Raw genomic sequence first — 21100 nt, 5'->3', positions numbered from 1 at the left:
TTGTTGTGTGGATTATTCTGGGGAACTCACAAAGCTTTGGATTATAGTTGTCGATTAAATGTTTTCAGGTACTTATCAGACCGTGAAGGTGAGACTGTACACACACATCAACAACTTTATGATTCGAGATTCTGCATTGTTTTCCTTATAACCCTAATTTTAGATTACAACTTATGAACTAATGGTTTTACATTGATTATATTTTTATGTATATGGGTGTTTATTCTATTTTAAAAATGAAAATAATTGTGAAATTTAGGACGTTACAAGTTGGTATTAGATCCTTGGTTTGAGAGATTTGGATGAAAACTTGTGTGATTCCAAACTCAAACTAAGGATATAATAGTTTTTACAAACCTTTTTGAAAATACTGATTTTAAAAGGAGAAAAGAATATGTGATGTGTATAGTCAGCCAAAGCTCAAAGGAGAGTGATCTCCCAAAATATTCACACTTGTTATGTATCTGCTGATATGGGAATTCTTAGAAATGCATGCTAGTGGATAGACTAATGATCCCTTCAGGAATTGCATGTTAGAATTTCCTGATTTTGTGATGCCTTGTATCCTAGGAGATTTCTTGTTGTGTACTACCTGAAGTTTAGACTGGTAATGTTAGTTACTAAGTCTATGCTTTATAGTTGTGAATGATTAGGATTATATAGTCCTAGAATGCTTGATTTAACCTTACTTCTTGTTCCTTTTTTTTGTGAGCTTAAGGTAGAATCATTTATTCGATCGCTTATCTGATTCTACATTATTTACGACTTGCATACACGAGGCTACTAGTGGTGTTAGTAAAGACTTCTAGTGGTGTTGGAGCGTAGTCGAGGAGAATCCTAGGATGAGAATCTAGGAAGTTTAGTCATAGATTTTATGAGCGTAAAGGTGTGTGCTAGTACACCTAGTTGTGGTTGATTGTTATGACCTTGAACTCTGGGAAGATTCCTGAGACAAATACAGTTAGGTGCGGAAGGTAGTTTCAACTCATACTAATGGAAGATATGATTCGTATAAGGATCAAGAAAAATCACAAGGCTGCTGTAGGGTCTGATGGGTGTTGCGTCTTGGGCTCGTTTCTTAGTCCATTTTGTCTCCGGATTGGGCCTGTCCATCCGTGAGTTATTTTTAGGGTTTAGTATTTATAGATGCTTGCATGCATCTTTGTACGTAGATTTTGAAGTCGATTATTTAAAAGATATTATCTTTATCGTTTGTAACCCTAATAGCCTCTACCGCGGAAGTTCTTTGTCGAGCTCTGCTGAGGCTTGAATCTATTGAATCATTCGACATATTTTGATTCATTCTTGGGTTTGATTTTTCTGTTTAACGTTTCTGTGATTAACCTGTTCAAAGATCTAAACGATCAAAGAGTTTCTTAACTCTTCAATTGGTATCAGAGCAGGAGACTATGTAATTCATACACATCTCTTCTATGAAAGAAGTGATTAGGGTTTATTCCGCATTCATTGATATTTATTGAGCCGTCACTCCATAATTGACATATCTCATTATTTATTCATCTTGCCCTAATATTACGTATTACAAAGTCTGATCTTATAACAGGTTAAACGATCAAGCATGGACGATTCTCAATCCAATCCTATTAACATCTCAAATAGTATAGGATCTACAACCAAGATTCCAATTCTCTACACTCAAGATTACGAGGTATGGACGCACCACTTTGAAGATTACATCATTGGATCTGAAGATAATGGGAAGTTATTATATCTGGCCCATTTGCTCATTCAGGAACATCTAGAATCATTAAAACTCAAAAGGAGTACAATGATTTGTTGAAAGACGTGAAGGATGTTGCTCAGGACGAAAAGGAGAAGTTTCAATGCAACATTAAGACATTGAGACTAATTTGATTCGCTCTTCAATCCGACACGTTTAGATTGGTGAGTTCTTGCAGTACAGCAAAGGAAATCTGGGAACGACTGCGAGAGCTGTATTCCACAGATGAAGATCTGGAGCACTCAATTCAGACTTTACTTCTATCTGAATTTGGAGAGTTCAAGCAGAATCCTGATGAAATTGTTACGCAGACATTTGATCATTTCAATCATCTTCTCAGCAAGATGATCAAACATGATATTGAAAGGAAGCTCATCGAACAGAAGGTCACTTTTCTGAATGGCCTAAGATCCAAATGGAGAGCTGTTGTGTCAACGGTTAAAGCACACGGGCAGTTCAAATCATACTCGCTGGCGAAACTGGTGGGGATTCTGAAATCCTAGGAAAAGACAGTGTTGCAAGAGAAAAGCATAGTTTCAAATCTGGGGTCTCTGGTGCTTCTGTCTAAAGGAAAGAGTGTAGCAGAAGACGAAGAGGATCTAAATCTGGGAGATCACGATCTGACAGCCGAAGACTATGCTATGATGGTGTCAAATCCCAGAAGGTTCATCAAGAAAAAGTTCCCTACCAACAAAAATCGTAATTGGCAGGGAAGCTACAGTTCTGAAAAGGTGAAAGATGAACCAAAGGTTGAAGAATCGAAAAAGGAAGCGAAGGGTGAAGCTGACTCTGGTGTCAGTTGCTTCTACTGTGGTGGGAAAAATCACTACGCAAAAGATTGCGTGCTGAAGAAGATTGCAGAGAAAGATGAAGAGAAAGATGAAGAAGCAAGTCTTATGAAAAGACTGGAAGAGATAAAGAGGAAGAAAGTTGCTACTAATCCCTCTATGAATGCTCTTATTGTGCAGGGTTTGGTAGATGATGATGAGTTCGGTGGCGTGCAGGTGTGGTCGACTGACTCAGAAGACGATGAAGTGAGAAAACCTTCTCTTGGAAAGGCTTATGTTGCAAAAAGTGGTGAAACTGATGGAAGATGTCTTATGGTGACAGATGTATCTCAGATGAAGGGATACAACACTGATGGTGGAAATAAAGAGGCCAAGGACCGAGAGGACTTGTGCTTTACAGCGAAACCTCTTAGTGTGCAGATCAGTGAACTTGATGAACTGATCAAGAAGGTACAATCTATTTTTGTTTCATTTAAAATTCCACAAAAATCATATGAAAAGGAATTAAATAACTTGAATTCAAGAATTTCAAATCTAGATAGTTGTTTAACGCAAACACGGGTCACGAATTCTAATCTAACTGACCAAATAAGCAGGGTGTCATCCAAGAGTGAGGAGCGAAGGATGTGGATAGAGCAGAAAGAGTTGGAGATGATTAAGTATAGGGATGAAAACATTTATTTGCAAAGAGACAATCTCAAATTGTTAAAACAAAGGAATGTTTTTTGTTTGATTTCCAAAAGGCTTTATGCTAACATTACTCAACTGCATCTAAATTGTGAAATAGGGCAGAAGATACATCGCATGATTCTACCCTTCCTTGAGTTTAAGGAGGATGAAATTGATGACGAAGCATACAACTGTGAAAGTGTTGTATCTTCCAATGATATTAATCCTACTTACATGTATGGTCTGGACAAAATAGAATCTTTTATAAAGTCCAAAGATCATAAAGACATGCTTAAAAATCTTTTGGATGAAAATGATAAGTTGAAACTCAGGACTGAAACCATACAAAAATTCGACTCATTGAGTACCAATTTGAGTTCGGAAAACATAATTGATGTTGAAAACGCATCTGAACTTAATGAGGACGATGATATGAGTGGAATTTCTGTAGAGGACGAGGTTGACTGTTCCGAGTTCATCAGGAGCGAGCCTGAAAACCACAAAAACCTAATTTCTGAAAATTTTGTGGAATTTGCTCGCTTATCCAAAACTAAGTCTCCAATCCTTAAAGAAAAGGCCGTTGTGTTTCAGAATGTTAGAACAACTCCCAATCAGGTGTATAAGGTCACAGGAGTAACCGAACATCAGACAGCCGAACTCACTGCCACAGTGAACGAAGATAATGCAGATGGTTGTGATGAATTTTTCTGGTCTGAACAATAGACAACATAGACGAAACAATCGGTCTGTCGGAGTGAACATCATGGAAGACCAAAGGTAGATATGTGCCTGAACCTATGAATAAACCTACCAACTTCGACGTTCCAAGTTCAAGTGGAACAAAAGAGATTCCAGTGGAAGAAGTCACCTCAACAAGCGAAACCTCTTCCATGAAGAGTGAACCTATTGCTAAGAAGCTGAAACAAAAGGCAAATATTCATAGACAACCGAAACAGGTGACAAATCAAAAGCAGCAGAGAAACCTGAGATACAAGAAAAATCTCTCAGAGCGAAAACAGTTTTGGCGCTCCCAAAATCCTCACTACACTTACCTTGATAAAGATTCTAGGTCAAAAGGAGAAGAAAACAAAAGTCAAAGGAACTTCGAATATCCGATTCAAAAGAACCAGAGAAAGACTTTCGGGCCACACGAAGAACAGAACCGAAAGGATAGGTTCGGTCCCGAAAGCAACAGCAACCGAAAAGCTAGTTTTGGTCCGCCAAATAACAACAGGCAAAGACCTAATTTCAGTCCATCAAGCTTTTACAATAAAAGATCCAGATTTGGTTCATCATCAAACGACTACCGAAGGTCCAGGTTCGGTCCCTCATATGACCACAACCGAAAGGGTCATTTCGAACCTCAAGTCAGGAAAGATTCTCATTCTAATTTCTTTTCCTCTAATTCATCTCGTTCTCAATCTTCTTCAAAGCCCAATTCTGTTCCTACACAAAATTCAAGATCGTCAAAGGATTTGAAAGGAAAAATGAAGATTTCCTCAGCTAAGGAAGACCGAAAGCAGGCTAAAGTCCAAACACCAGAATCTGAATCCCAAACACCAGAACCTAAAGCTAATACACCTGCATCTAATTCTAATAAAATCAAAGTGTTTACTATTAAAAGAAAAGACGAAACAACCTTAATTAAACGAACATATCTCGTTGATGTTTCTCTTACTATTCCTGTTTCTGTAAAAGGCTCACGTGGACCCAAGAAACTTTGGGTTCCTAAATCTGCTTAATTTTTGCAGGTTATAAGTGACGAGCAGTTTGACGAAGAATGGTACATTGACAGTGGCTGCTCGCGTCACATGACAGGAAGAAAGGAAGAACTAAGGGAGTTTCGTTCTCTTCAAAATGGTGGCAATGTCAAGTTCGGTAACAACTCTTATGGGACGATAAAGGGTTATAGGATGATAACAAATGGAGATTTTACAATCAGAAAGGTGGCGTATGTAGAGGGGTTGCAGCATAACCTCATCAGTGTGTCTCAACTGGTGGGAGGAACTGGTCTCAAAGTTTCGTTCGATGACGAAGGCTCAGAAATGATAGAGAAGAAATCCAACAAGGTCATTCTCAAATCAGATCGAAAAGGTGAAATGTTTCCTCTGAATCTTAGACCAATAAAAGGGAATCCAGCAATATGTCTTTTATCCAAAGCTCACTCAGACGAAAGTTGGTTGTGGCACCGAAGGCTTTCACATCTCAACTTCAAAGACATCAACAAGCTTGTCACCGGAGGTCATGTTCGGGGTCTTCCATTGCTCAAATTCGATTGTGAACACTTGTGCGCTGCATGCGAAATGGGGAAACAAAGTCGCCAAAGTCACCCAACGATCATAAACACGAAAGTTGTTGAACCACTTGAGTTGCTTCACATCGACTTATGTGGTCCATCATCAACCGAGAGCATTGGCGGTAACAAGTATATCCTTGTTATTGTTGATGACTTCTCACGTTTTACTTGGGTATTCTTTCTAAAGCACAAATATGAGGCAACTCCCAAACTAAAAATCTTTATCAAGCAGATCGAAGTGCAACTGAGGAAAGTCGTTCGAAACATTAGGAGCGACAATGGACTGGAGTTCAAGAACAAAGAATTCGAAGACTTCTTGGCAGAAAAAGGGACCAGTCACAACTTCTCAGCCCCTTATACACCTCAACAGAATGGAATTGTCGAAAAGCGAAACTGATCCTTGTGTGAGGCGGCCCGAACCATGATAAGTTTTGCTGCTCTTCCCTTATATTTCTGGGCTGACGCTATTGCTGCAACATGTTTTATGCAGAATTGGTCCTATCTCAACAAACGATTTTCTCTCACTCCTTATGAGATCATCAACAAAAGGAAGCCAGATGTCAAATTTTTCCATGTGTTCGGTTCCAGGTGCTTCATCTTCAACTCCAAAGAACATCGCAACAAGTTTGACGTCAAAGCTGATGAAGGAATCTTTCTGGGATATTCTCTTACTTCAAAGGCTTATAGGGTTTTAAATAAGCGTTTAAAAAGAATTGAAGAAACCTACTATGTGACGTTCGATGACAATTACGTCAAGAAGTTGAAGTTAACTGGAGAAGTAATAGGAGAGATTTTCTCTCAAGCAGGTCAAGTCACAGCCTCTATCGCCAATCTCTTTGACCAGTTCATGGATCTATTTGATGAACTTGAGAAAGCAGCTCACTCTGAAGCCACGGCAGCAGACAACAAGATTGATGACCTAAAGAAGATCATAGAAGATGCAGCCAAACGAATGGGAGCGGAAGAACCAGTTCAAAAAGAACATCTCCAGAGCGGTACTTCAGTCGAGTGGGAGAATGTATCCTCTTCGAATGAGCAGGGCTCACATATTCAGGTGGAGAATACAATTCCTGACGCACCTGAAAGCCCCTCTGCACCCGAAAGTCCTATTGCATCCGAAAGCCACTCTGTACCTGGAAGTCCAGTAGCACCCTAAAGTCCAGTGACAACCGAAAGCCTGGATCAACCCAAAAGCCCGATCGAAGAAAGATTTCTTGGCTCATCATCTGTCGAGGGGGAGAATTCTGATATGTTCTATGATGATGATATTCAATCAGAGTTGGAAGAAATGGTCAATGCTGAATTGGATCCATCCTATGACCCAAACTATCCTCCTCTCACCAAATGGACCAGAGATCATCCTGTATCTCAGATAGTGGGTGATGTATCTGAAAAAGTCCTAACCCGATCTCAAGTGAAGGCAAAGCAAACTTCCCTATTCTCCAAAGTAGAGTTCTGCATGTTTAATTCTTTCGTATCCAAAATTGAGTCAAAGACCGTCAATATTGCCCTCGATCATTCTGATTGGGTCCAGGCAATGCAAGATGAACTCAATGAGTTTGAAAAAAATAAGGTCTGACGTCTCATTCCAACACCGAAAGATGCCTCAATCGTCGGTCTCAAGTGGGTATTCAGGAACAAAATGGACAAGGAGGGGAATGTAATCCGGAATATGGCTCAGCTAGTAGTGAAAGGTTACTGCCAGGAAGAAGGAATCGATTACGAAGAGACATTCGCTCCAGTAGCAAGGCTGGAATCCGTTCGAATATTTTTTGCCTATGTTGCTCACAAGAACTTCGAAGTCTACCAAATGGATGTGAAGTGCGCTTTTCTGAATGGAGAACTTGAAGAGACGGTGTACGTAGAACAATCTCCTGGTTTCGTGAATGAAAAATATCCAAATCACTGCTACATCTTAGATAAGGCAGTTTACGGTCTGAAACAAGCACCTAGGGCATGGTATGAAACACTAACTAAGTTTTTAAAGATGTCTAAATTCAAACAAGGTTCGGTTGACCCAACCTTCTTTCGTAAAAAGGAAGGTAACCACCTTATGATAGTTCAGATCTATGTCGATGATATCATCTTTGGCTCAACGAATCCCAGCCTAACAACTGAATTCAGAAAGCTGATGGAGACAAAATTTGAAATGAGCTCAATGGGTCCGATTAACTTTTTCCTTGGTTTAAACATCAGACAGGGACCCGAAGGCATCTTTATCAACCAGGAAGCATATACCAAGACTCTTCTTGCTAAATTCTGCATGATTGGAGATTCAAAGGTCAAAGTCCCTATGGTGTTTGGTACCAAGCTCACACCATCCTTGGAAAAACCGGCAGTTGACATAACACTATATCGCCAAATGATTGGTTCCCTGATGTACCTCACAGCTAGCAGGCATGATATAATGTTTTCTGTGTGCTATTGTGCCAGGTTTCAAGCAAACCCTCGTGAACCACATATGCTGGCAGTGAAGAATATACTCCGGTATTTGAAGCGAACCACCTCTCTCAGTCTTTGGTATCCTTCAAACTCAGGTTTCTTTGTTCAAGCCTACTCAGATGCAGACCTTGGAGGATGTGGCTTAGACAGGAAAAGCACTACAGGAGGCTATCAATTCCTCGACGGGAAGTTGGTGAGCTGGCAATCTAAGAAACAAACATGTGTTTCTCTATCTATAGTCGAAGCAAAGTACATTGCAGTCGCTTCTTGCACATCGCAAGTGATTTGGATCCAAAACAAACTCCGGGATTGTGGACTCAATATGAAAAAGATCCCACTATATTGTGACTCAGAAAGTGCAATTAGGATCTGTCATAACCCAGTGCAACATTCCAAAACCAAACATATTGCATTGATGTATCACTTCATTAAGGATCATGTGGAAGACGGAAACGTAGAGATTCACTTTGTTCGAAACACTGATCAACTGGCTGACATCTTCACCAAAGCCCTTCCTGAAGCAAGTTTCAATAAAATTCTACAAGGACTAGGTATGATGGAATCGGAGTCAGTACCAAAAACTCCTTCACAAAACTAAAAGTTGGAAGCGAAATGAACCGAACGTTCGGTCTATTTCGGGTTCGATTCCCATGGGTACCGAAATGAACCGAACACTCAGGTTCAGTCCCATTGAACTTGTTTTCGCTTATCTCAAAAAGGTAGTTTCTTTGGTTATAATATTTTGTACAATTGTTTTCCAATTTTTTTATTATTATTCCAAAAATTTATTTTGAACCGAAATGAACCGAACGTTCGGTCTATTTTGGGTTCGGTTCTAAATTTTTTTTTGGCTTGGTTTGTTTTGTTTTTTGTTTTTTCTCTTTCCTTAAATTTCAAAAACTCCAAAAATATTTTGTCTCTACTTCTGGTTGTATTCACCGTTTATGGATTATCGTTGGGGCAGGTATCATTCTCACACTTTTTTAATACCTAAGTGTCCCTAGAAGCATGCTGCTGCATGTTGTCCAAAGCCTCAACTGATTCTGAATAAAGCCTTACTGACATGGTACATACAAACCTTGTCTTCCCAATTAGGCTACTACATTTATTTTAATCATGAGCTACCTTACTCTTTTCTCATATGAGTTAAGAGTTTTTCTGCTTGGTCACTATTTTTATAACAGAGGTACTTTGGTTTCTCCTTACCACCTCAAATATTTTTCTCTATCATATTCGCTTCAAACACGTAACCCTTGAGACTCTCAGAAATTACCACTGAGGTTTATGGTTACACAATCTCTGTGTTTATGATCTTAGCTTTGTGTCACTACGTGCTCAGTGAAACCCACAATTCAATACCTACTATGCATTGACAATGAACAATTGAATTTGCTCTAGTTTTCACTTATGAATTAACGAATTCACCCAAGTGGTTGTACCATGAAATCTCTAATTCTTCTTTTTGTGTGATTCTTATGAAATTGTTAAATACCATAACATTTCTTCCATTAGAATCCAATTTTAATTTTTTTTTTGAGATTTCACCCCAAGTATTTTCTACATGTCACTTAAATATTATCCAAACCTACTTGTTCAACAGATCACATTGGTCTCACAAGTACTTCAGTCGATTTCTGTCTTATGTCAAGATCAGGAATTCTGAACTGAAGCGAAAGCCTCCCAAATAAGCCTTATTAAAAGATGCCTTTCAACACTTCTTAACTAGTGATTGATCGTAATTCAACGGGAAACCACACAAACACTTTAAGGTCTCTCTTGACTTTGAAGGAAGAGATTCGTGCCCGGGATCCACTGTTTTGTGTCTCTATTGACATCACATATTCCCACATAAATGTTGATTTATTTCTTTATCTTTGATACTCTATGCACAGAAATCTTTTTGATTTTCCAAAAATCTAGTTTCCTTCATTACAAGCTATTTTTTTGGCTCCGTGATTTAATGTTATATTCTAAACGAGATGTGGTTGTTAATGCTACACGTGCTTACTTTTATCTATGAAGACAACTCATTTTAAAAGGATAAGTTGCTGACTCAGCCGAAAGTCTAAACGTCTTAGTATTTCAAACGACGCTTGATGAGAAGACATGCGAATTGGAAGAGTTTTTCTCTCTTCTGCGTAATCATAGGGGTTGCCAAACTGTCACGCGTCAATCACCTCTGGAAACGCTTCGAATTTCAAGAAGATTTGGGAACGGATTCTTCTCTCTCTTCTCCCCATGGTATAAAGGGTAAACCCTAAAGTCTTTTACCTCTTTACTGCACCAAATATTCAGAGAGCAAGAAACGATCACTTTCTCCCACTGTTCATCATCTTCCCCAAAAACTACTCTTCAATGGTGGACTCCTCTTCAGTTCATGCTACCTCCCACATTCTACCTATCCGTCCTCAACAAAGCCTGATCATTGATCTCACCCCACAAGTCTATGATGCTTTCATGTTCCCAATTGTGGAGTGTCTCAAGCACTTTCCACTGGTTCCAGCACTAACTAAGGTCGAACTCGTTCCAATGGAGTGTTTGTCACAAATCTTCTCAACTGCCCACTATGACAAGTCTGTTGATCGAATTTTCTTCGACATTCTTGATACCAAGTCCTCCATCTCCAAACAACGATTTTGTTCGTTTCTAGGTTTTGAACCTGATGATTCTAGGGTTAACCCTGAATCCATTCCCGTGGGACAGTTGTTCTCCATGTTTTACAACATGGGTTATACCGAGATTCTGAACACCGTTACAAAGTTCAAGAAATCATGTTTACCTCCTCAGTGGAATGGTTTCTTCACCGTGCTGTTCAAAGGACTATCAGAACGAAGTGTAGGTTCTGATGGGGCGAGCCGACTGTTCATGACAATTCTCTATGGGCTGTACCATGGCATCAATCTCGATTATGGATCGGTTTTATGGCAGCAGCTGATTCAAAGCCTTGCGTCCACTTCTCGCCATTCTGAGATCTCTTATGCCAAATTCTGGACGCTGATCACAAAGTGGGCAATGGACAAATATCATGTCCCCATCGTTGCTGATTCTCCACTCTCCACGATTGGAATTTTCCACACAACGAAGATCATTGTGTCTGATTCCTCCAAATTTCAGTTTGTTGGCTCAATTCCTGAGTCAATGTATGCGTGTGTTCCAAAGGACAGTCGCATCATCAGAACTTACAAGGAGTTTCTTTGCTCAGGCCCCAGAGAGCTCACTCCTGAAATGATTCAATCCATCCACGACACTGACAGGCCTGGTTCCAGGGGAAAGAAACAAGACAAGGGGAAAGACAAGAAAGTTGTCAAAGGAGCGAAAGGTCCTTCTCCAAAGAAGCGAAAACCTTCCAAGGCAGCTCAATCCCCTCCACCAAAGAAGAGGAAGACTCAGCTCAGGCGTAAGCTAATTCTTGCCTCCTCCTCCAGTGAATCAGAGGATGAGAGTTCATACTCAGAAGAGTCACTTCGAGGTAACACTCATCCACGTTCGCCTTCACCTAAGGTACATGTTTCAACTGCACAAGTATCTTCTCCTCCAATCTCTATCTCCATTTCCATTCCCCCCATAACCTCCACTACTCAAATACCACCCACTTCTATCCCTGTACCACCTCCTGTTTTCACTGAAGCTACGACAACAACCACCACTGGAGTTCGAACCAACGTATCTGATACGGGGGCTCATACTTCAGCACCGAAACACACATCTGCTACCGAACATACATCCACACCCGAACCTACTACCACAACCGAACCTCCACCCTCGCCTTCATCTTCCAATCACTCAGCAGAAGATGATGAACCTTTTCTTGGAGGAGAGGACATGACGTTTGACTCGGTCTAATACAGTCCGTATCAAGTTCAAAGTGATGATGACGATGATGCTCTTGTCACCAAGAAGCATCTCAAGGAACTTCATGAGAAAATCGATAGTCTCATTGCTTCCTCCTCATCTTCCTCTCGGTCCAATATCTTAGAGGATGCTATTCAGGGGCTAGTTGATACGTTAACCAAAGCTAATGATGCCTTCATCAACTCTACCACTGCTGCTATTGATGCCTCTACCAAGGCGTGTGCTGCTGCGACTGAAAAAGTCGAAAAACTATTTGTTAATGCTAATACTCTTTTGCAGTCTTTACAGGGAGCCGCTGATACCAATGCAGTGAAGCTTGACTCTCTTGTCGAGAGGCTGGCCAATTCTTTCGCATCCGAACTGCAGTCCTTTTCCTGTCTTCGTCAGTCTCTCAACGATGACAATCAATCATTCCAGGCGACTATTGAGGAGCGCTTGACAAAGCTGCAAGATGATCTCTCTTCAGAGAACTCAGTGATGGATGCTCTCGCTCGCAAGACCACTGCTCTAAAGGTCAAGAGTCTTCAACTCTTCCACTCCGAAAAGGAGGTTGCATCTCTTCAATCTAAGCGAGCGGTCATCTCTACGTGTGTTTTTGATGTCCACGCCGCCCTCTCCAACATTATCGAAGCACATGATCCCATTCTGAACTACTCTGTGAGGCGCACTCTAGATGAGAAGCTTGCTCCCGCCCTTGATCTACTAAGCAAAATTGAAGGGCTTCCTGATTTCGTGGCCCATCCGAAACAAGGGGGAGAAGATGTGTCTCAACCGCCTCCTACTTCCACAGCAACTAAAGCAACCGAACCTCCTCCAGCAGGTCAAGCCTGAGGTTCGAGTGTTAAAGACAAAGGAAAGAAGATTGCTGAAGACAGTGATGATGATGATGATAAAGAGACCATCGCTGATCTCTTGAAGAAACAAGGCCGGGAAAAGGATGCTGAGATGAGCGCTCGCGTTGCCAGAGAGGCCGAGGCAAACGAACGAAAAATGAAGGAGGCTCATGATCTTCTTGAGAGTAGAAAAACTCTATTTCCTCCGTGGACTCTCGAGAAGCTTATCAAAGAAGCAGTTGAAACTCCCAGCATACTTGGCTCGAACCGGTGATTTCCTTGGACCGGATCAATTTTGTCGACTCTCAGTTCGATATCCCACTGACCCGAAAGGCTTTCATATTTCACGCTTTCTCCCATGTTGCTGATGTCCCTCATCCTCACCCAAAGGTTGATAGGGAGCTTGTTGAATTCTATCTGAGGTCTGCTCAGCCTCAGTATCAGACATGGAGTGCTCATAAGATCATCAACGTTCGGGTCCTCAAGCCGTTTCGTGTGGGGAACTTCACGAACATTTGATTCAAAGTGCTGAGGGGGTCTGCTAAAACAGAACATGCTATTTCTCTTGCTGATCTTCCCAACCTGAATCCACATGATTGGATTATTCGGCACAACATCCTCCTCACCAACGAAGCTGAGTATGGGCCAATCATCGATCACTTCAAAAGGATGCTTGTTTGCTACATCATGGAGGTCGCCAAGATGGATCAGGAGATCGCAAGTATCTTCAAGAAAAAGCCCACCCTCTTTCCTGTTGGTTCTGTAAGTGATTTAAATATGATGCAGATGGGAAGAATCGACCCGAAGCGGAACTTTGTCATGTTCACAAGGAACGAAGGCTAAAAATTCCTGTTTTCCTTGGCAGATAAGCATCTTTACACCACTGCATGCTTGGAACATGTCCTGGGGATCATTCATCGATGCAAGCAGAACTCTGCAGATGACAAGAAGTATTTTGACGATATGATCTAGTGGTACATTCGCTTCAGACAGACCATCCTTGCTCTTATTCCACGTCTGTTGACACCACAAAGAAAGATCCTGCAGCTGGACCCAGCAAGCCGAAGTAGAGTCTCACTCCAATTGACGCAAAGGGGGAGATTGTAGGGTCTGATGGGTGTTGCGTCTTGGGCTTGTTTCTTAGTCCATTTTGTCTCCGGATTGGGCCTGTCCATCCGTGAGTTATTTTTAGGGTTTAGTATTTATAGATGCTTGCATGCATCTTTGTAAGTAGATTTTGAAGTCGATTATTTAAAAGATATTATCTTTATCGTTTGTAACCCTAATAGCCTCTACAGCGGAAGTTCTTTGTCGAGCTCTGCTGAGGCTTGAATCTATTGAATCATTCGACATATTTTGATTCATTCTTGGGTTTGATTTTTCTGTTTAATGTTTCTGTGATTAACCTGTTCAAAGATCTAAACGATCAAAGAGTTCAGCTGATGACGAGCACTCTGATGGTATCTTTCTATCAGGTCCATGTGCATCTCAAAAGGGTAAAAGTCCTCATAGGACTTCTGGAGTTCAGCTGTCATTATGGCCAACATGACACATGTCACCTTAGTGGCATCTCTCTCATGTGCCCTAAAGTCAACGATCTCCTGTGAAGTAGCAGTAGACTCATCCATTTCCTTCAACTACTTGTCGAGGACATATTCCTTGTCCTTGTAACATGTGACCATCCTGATGTTCCTGATCCAATCATTAAAGTTGGAACCATCAAAGATGACTCTCTCAGAAAGGTTCACAAGAGAGAAGGAGCTGGTAGGGTTTGAGCCAGAAGCATTGTTGGAAGACATCTGAAAAGAAGAAAGACAAGTTTAGATTAGATAAAGAATCCTTAATAAGACACCCAAATGTAATATTAAGGCTAGGACCCAACACAATACTTCATAACTTGGAATAGGGATGCAGTAATCCAAGCTATGAAATGTTTGAAGGTAGGCGAATGACGATTCACTAGTTTCCACCATGAAAAACGAAATAGGTATTAGGTTTTAATTGGATTGAAACTCCTAGATATTTTGAGATTCATTGAACTTTTCAATGGCATGTTTAAATCTCGATTGTTCCCTCTCAAGTTTGTGACTGGGATGTCGAGGGTCACAAACAAGGTGTGAATAACCATGTCAATTAACTTGGTACCCTTAATTTTTTATCACCTAATCGATGTGTCGGTTACCCACATGCACTCAACCGATCTATGACAAACATTAAGTTACCCTTTGCCACTATTACTAGTCCATGTTAGTGTGTCAGTTACCCACCCATGCTCCGCCAACGACTTGGTAAGGTACAAAGTGTAATTTCATGAGTTAGCACCAATTTCACATTTTCCTAAAGTAACTAAAATTGGGAATTTACAAAAGGTTTAGTTACTTTATCATCATCGTTATACTCTTAATGAGAATAAAAGTCCTTTTCCTACCCGTTCGGCTAAGGACCCTCCACCAGTCAAGGAAGCGGTGGGTAAGAGTTGACACCCATTAAGCTGCCATTTTATATGCAACAACCTTATACCCCCCTTATAGACCGGCTTCGTGAATAAGGCCTACTAACGGTAAGACCGACTTGCTCTTATATATATATATATATATATATATATATATATATATATATATATATTATTAGTAACTTATAATAATATAAAGTATAAGGGTTGAATTTTAACTTTTAAAACTCTAGGGTTTGGAATTAAAGTATGTGTCAGAGTTTACAAATTCCAAAACTTGAGGGCAAGTTTTGAAACTATTCAAAAACTTTTCATTTCTATAACCTATGAGTCTTAAAGGCTTTAAAGAAAAGACTTTTGGAATTCAATAACTTGAGGATAAGTTATGGAGTCCATTTATTGGCATTTAGATCAAGAATTACACTAACAAACAATTTGCAAATAATTCTTATGATCTACCAAAACTCATAAGTATGAACATTCATATCAACAATTTCAAGAATCATATAAACATAATATAAAACTTGAAACTTTGATAATAACCATTGAAAATGGATTAGGATAATCATTACCACAAAAAAAAATATCTTTTATAAGTCCAAAACAGTTTAGGGTAATGATTCTAGTCCATTTCCAGCGACAAAACGCGAAAATCGGCACTCTGGGCCTCCTACTCGTCGAGTGCAAGAACCTACTCGATGAGTAGGATGAAGTTTCACTTGGACTCGTCGAGTCCCCCCATGGACTCGGCGAGTCCACTGAACAATGAGCAAATTTTCGACTTTTTCAAGCAGTTTGCATCAAGTATAATGAAAACAAGCCTAGGCTCTGATACCACTGATGGGGTTTTGAGCATTCTAACACTCCTGTGGTGTACATGAAACCCTAGAAACCTTGGATCTATGTTTTCTCTATTTTACAAGAAAATATGATTTTTCCAAGGTTCTCATCCTAACTAGCATACCATGGGGTACTTGTAATATAAAAACTTAGTAGGATGACATACCTTTTTCTTGTGGGTGATTCCTTGGAGCTTCAAGAGCCTAGCACCAATAATGTGGATGCATCAAGTGGAATCACAAATCACCAAATCAACTTGGAAAACTTGAGAGAATAATATGCACACTAGAAATCGGCCCACTCTTGTTCACTCACACACTAGTGCCATTTCATGTGCCAAAGACCTCTTTATATAGTATGGTGGATTAGGGTTACCTCCATGTAAACCCTAATACCCATGACCTTTCATTTCCATAGGATCCATAGGTTAAAAACTCCATGGACTATCCATGCAAGCTTAGCCCATCCTAAATGAACATTGGCCCATTCTATATATATATATATATATATATATATATATATATATATATATATATATATATATATATATATATAAGAGTCCATATTTAATTAGTTCCTTTTTTATCACTAAATTAATTCTTGATCAATACTAATTAAATAATATGATTTCATATTAATATATTATAACTTATAATATATTAATAAATCATAAATATACTATTCTCAAAAGATTATCCATCCAAATTGTTTTGGTGAAGTGCAACCAAAATGGACCATGTCGGGTCGGCTCAAGTACATACCAAATATAGTTACGAACTTAGACACCGTATCCAACAGGTACGACGATCTTGGAGAAATCCTGGATAAATCTCCGATAGTACCCTACTAGACCCAAGAAACTACGGATCTCGGATGCGTTCTTCGGGACTTCCCAACGCATTATTGCCTCAATCTTGGACGGATCTACCAAAATACCCTCTTGGTTGATGATGTGCCCCAGAAACTACACCTCACACAACCAAAAATCTCATTTGGAGATTTTAGCATAAAGCCACTCCCTCCTCAAGGTCTCCAACACCTCCTTCAAATGCTCCTCGTGTTGTTCCTTGCTCTTAGAATAGACCAAAATATCATCAATGAAAACAATCATAGACCGATCCAACACCGGTTTGAAAACCCAATTCATGGGATCCATAAATGTTGTTGGAGCATTGTTGAGCTCAAATGGCATCACCACAAACTCATAATGATCATACCGAGTTTTGAATGTCGTCTTCGGTATGTCTTCATCCCTGGTCCTCATCTGATGATACCCTGACCAAAGATCAATGTTGGAGAACCAAGATGCACCCTGAAGTTGATCGAACAAATCATCAATCCTCAGAAGCAGATAAAAGTTATTTAATGTTAGCTTGTTCATCTCCCAATAATCAATACACATCCTGTGAGACCCATCCTTCTTTTTCACAAACAGGATCGGTGCTCCCTACGGAAAACTGCTCGGACGAATGAATCTTCGATCAAGCAGCTCCTGAAGCTACATAGACAGCTCCTACATCTCAGACGGAGCTAGACGATATGATGCCTTGGCTATCGAAGCCGGACCAGACACTAAATCGATACGGAACTCCACTTGCCTCTCGAGAGGCACCCCATGCATCTCCTCTGGAAATACATCCGGAAAATATCACACAATCGGTACCATGCTCATATATGGTGGGGCCTCCACCATTGTATCAAAAACATAAGCCTAAAACCCAGAACAACCCTGTTGAAGGAGTCTCCTAGCCCTTTCAGTCCAACAGATAGTTGGTCTAAGCGAGGCTCTTCAAGTATTTTGGTATACTACAACATCCTATGGTGCACATACAACCCTAAATGCTTTGGATCTATGTTTTCTCTTTTTATACATGTAATATTGTTTCCAAAGCATTAAGCCTACAACTAGCATGCAATTGACATAAACAACATAAAATACTAGTTAGGAGTTTACCTCTTTATGTAGCTTGTAGAACTTGTTGTGTTTGGCCTTTAAGAACTTAGTGCCCCAAGTGTGACACCTCAACTGGTTCACAACACACCTTAGACAAATGATGACTTTTGGGAGAATATTCTTACACTCAAATCGGCTCATGAACTCTTAGAACATCTAGTGAACAATTTTGGATGCTAAAGGGCTTCTAATATAGTGTGGCAAGATTAGGGTTAGCACCATGTAAACCCTGATGCCCATGATTCTTCAAATTACCTAGGATCCATGGGTTAAAACCTCCATGGACTACCATATTGGTTTAGCCCATCCTAAATAACCATAAGCCCACACCATAAGAATGATTGATTTACCAAATCAATCCCCTTAAATTTAATTAGTCTCTTTTGATCTCTAAATTAATCCCAAATTAATTCTTGATCAATACTAATTAAATAATATGATTTCACATTAATATATTAGAATTTATAATATATTAATAAATCATAAATAACCTCTTCTCAAAAGTCCATCCTATCAAATTGTCGTGGTGATATGCAACCCAAATGGACCATGCTACTCTCGGGTCAAGTACATACCAATTATAGTTATAGGCCTAGACACCTAATCCAACGGTCTCCCACTTGGATAACTCTAATAACTATTATTGCAAGTACGACTCTAAAATCCCGACTAGCAATCGTAGCTCTTAAAAGTCGTTTTCGAACTCTGACCTAGTCAATGGTGTGTCCATTAGATAAGGGATCATATATCCCTCCATTCTAGATATCATATGGACTGAGACACGGATTATAATCATTCTCTCTGTCCATCTGTTGTTTTCCGATTCCCATTTTATGATGACCGACTAATTGAACAAATCAAATCAGTCTAGGCCGTGCCAAGCACTTAGGGGTGTCATCACTAAATTATTGAGGGGTCAAAGATATCACTTTTATCCACATGGGGTAAAAGGAACGGATAAACTTCGACTCAAATGCATTCTTGTACTTACTCATCAAATTACACACAACAATATGTTTTATAACACCAAGTTACTGGTGCGTTTACATATCCTAATGTGCAACCGACTTGAAACTACAACTCACATGTCTCCGTTTCAAGAATATAAGATATTATCGTCTCACCAATCACTCGTGATAAAATCCATGAAGTGATTCAGATGTGCGTGGGTTGAATCCAATACTCGAATCTTATTCCAGGAGTACTCATGAACACTGCAGCTATGTCTAAAACACTTACACAAACTACATACCTATTCATGATAGTCTTGCCTCAATACCTACTTCCAAAGTATGATTGACTGTGGATGGTTTGAATAACCTGGTTATTCGTGAAGTCAAAACATGCAAAGTGAAACAAAAGAATAATACTAATCCTATATGGCCCCAAAACTTTTGAGTGTCATATTGATTAATCATTATTAATTGTATAATGTTTCGATTTATCAACTTAATACTTGAATTAAAACAATAGCTATGCCATGCTCCAAGGATGCACACTATGTTTTTCTATGGTCCTGACTTTGTGAAATAGATCAATTGAAAAAACATTTCAATGATGCTTATTTCACAATTCCAAATCTTTATTGCAAGTGTAAGAATTCCAAATTCTTGTCACTGCTAAACTATCATGTAATGCAGCCTTTGTAACGTCATGGTACCAAAAGTCAAAAAGACTTGACCAACGATATTACAAAACTTTTCACTGGAGATTGATAACAAAACAATTCCAAGGAAACGAAGTCTCAAATTCAAAGTACATTCCTTTGAACATCCTTCTTGCAAAAAAGTTTCTAACTTTCTCATGTATTCTTAATCTCCAACTCTCAATATGGAAACATTCCATATCTTGCCATACGACAACTCATTATTAATAAAATCCTGTCTATTCATAATAATGTCAATATGATCCATCCATTACTATACTTCCAACTGTCCTTAAGCGACCAATCCTTGGCGAACCATACATTGTCCTTAACAGTTGTTTAACCATTTTTAGTCATATTCGGTTCTATTCCTTTTTCCCTCTTAATTCCCTAGACATTTGGAAAATTAGAACACTAGAATATTATAGCATATGCAATTGATCCTATACCCGAAGCATATGGGATGTGATTCATAATGTCTAACATAAAGAAATGATACTTGATCAACATCTTGCTACAATATTTCTATTTTCCATGTTCTCTCAATTCTAACTATGAAGAGGGATGCCGTAATTATAATCGAATTTGAGAACGCAATTAACATTTCCATATATTTATATATTGAATTTCCTTATGTTGAACGATTCCAAAATATCATTCATATATATCCTTGACTACATTTGATTAAAAATCTTAATCTAATCTTTTAGAATTGAAATGAAGTATGAATTCCTCTCCCTTAATTATAGCAAAACAACTTTTCAAACCTTGCAATTTTGTGAATTGAAACCATTGTTTTCTATAATTAACATTGCTAACTTGCAACACTTACCATAATAATTATGCTCCCACTAGCATAATAATTATTATCATTCTAGCATAACACTTACGCTCCCATTAGCTTTGACATGTACCCAGAAATCAGCTCGACTTCTAGTGATCAATACTTATTGACTTCCTTACCAAAGTTCATATTTTTGACACGAGATGCTTCGATAGGATTTTATCTAGACTTCTTAAACTCGTACGCCTTTCCTTAGATAGCTCACATATGTGTCAAAACAATTTTAGAACTTACAACAATAAGTCTCAAATGTTTAGACCTTTCTCCATTTCTCACATTTCGAACTATGAAGTGGGATGTCATAATCATAATCGAATTTAAGAATGCAAATATGACAATTGCTATCTCCTTAAAATCTACTTAGTGAAAGCGTTTCCTCACAATCATTTTCATGAATTGGAAAGAAACTTTATGACACTTAGATTTTACGGTATATTTGTTCCTATCCATGTGGATTTGTCATAACCATAATCACAAGACAAGGTTAGTGACAAATCCAAACGCACATGGACTAAACTTGTTCAATCTTAATTTCTTGCCACCTGGCAGCACAAAGGGCCTACCATTGCTTCTAGGTTGTTATGCAAACAATTGAGAACTCATAGAACTCACATGCATAGTCAGCCAACTGGATTAGGCACAAAAACAAGAATATGTCAACACGATAGGTTACAAACCTCAAGTCGTGTGCTAGTGATAACCAATTGATTTACTCTTGATTAGTTCTTGAAACTTGTCAAGATA

Source organism: Lactuca sativa, chromosome 6, assembly GCF_002870075.4.
Source record: "Lactuca sativa cultivar Salinas chromosome 6, Lsat_Salinas_v11, whole genome shotgun sequence".
Taxonomy (NCBI): domain Eukaryota; kingdom Viridiplantae; phylum Streptophyta; class Magnoliopsida; order Asterales; family Asteraceae; genus Lactuca; species Lactuca sativa.
Note: the sequence above shows the minus strand (reverse complement) of the source record.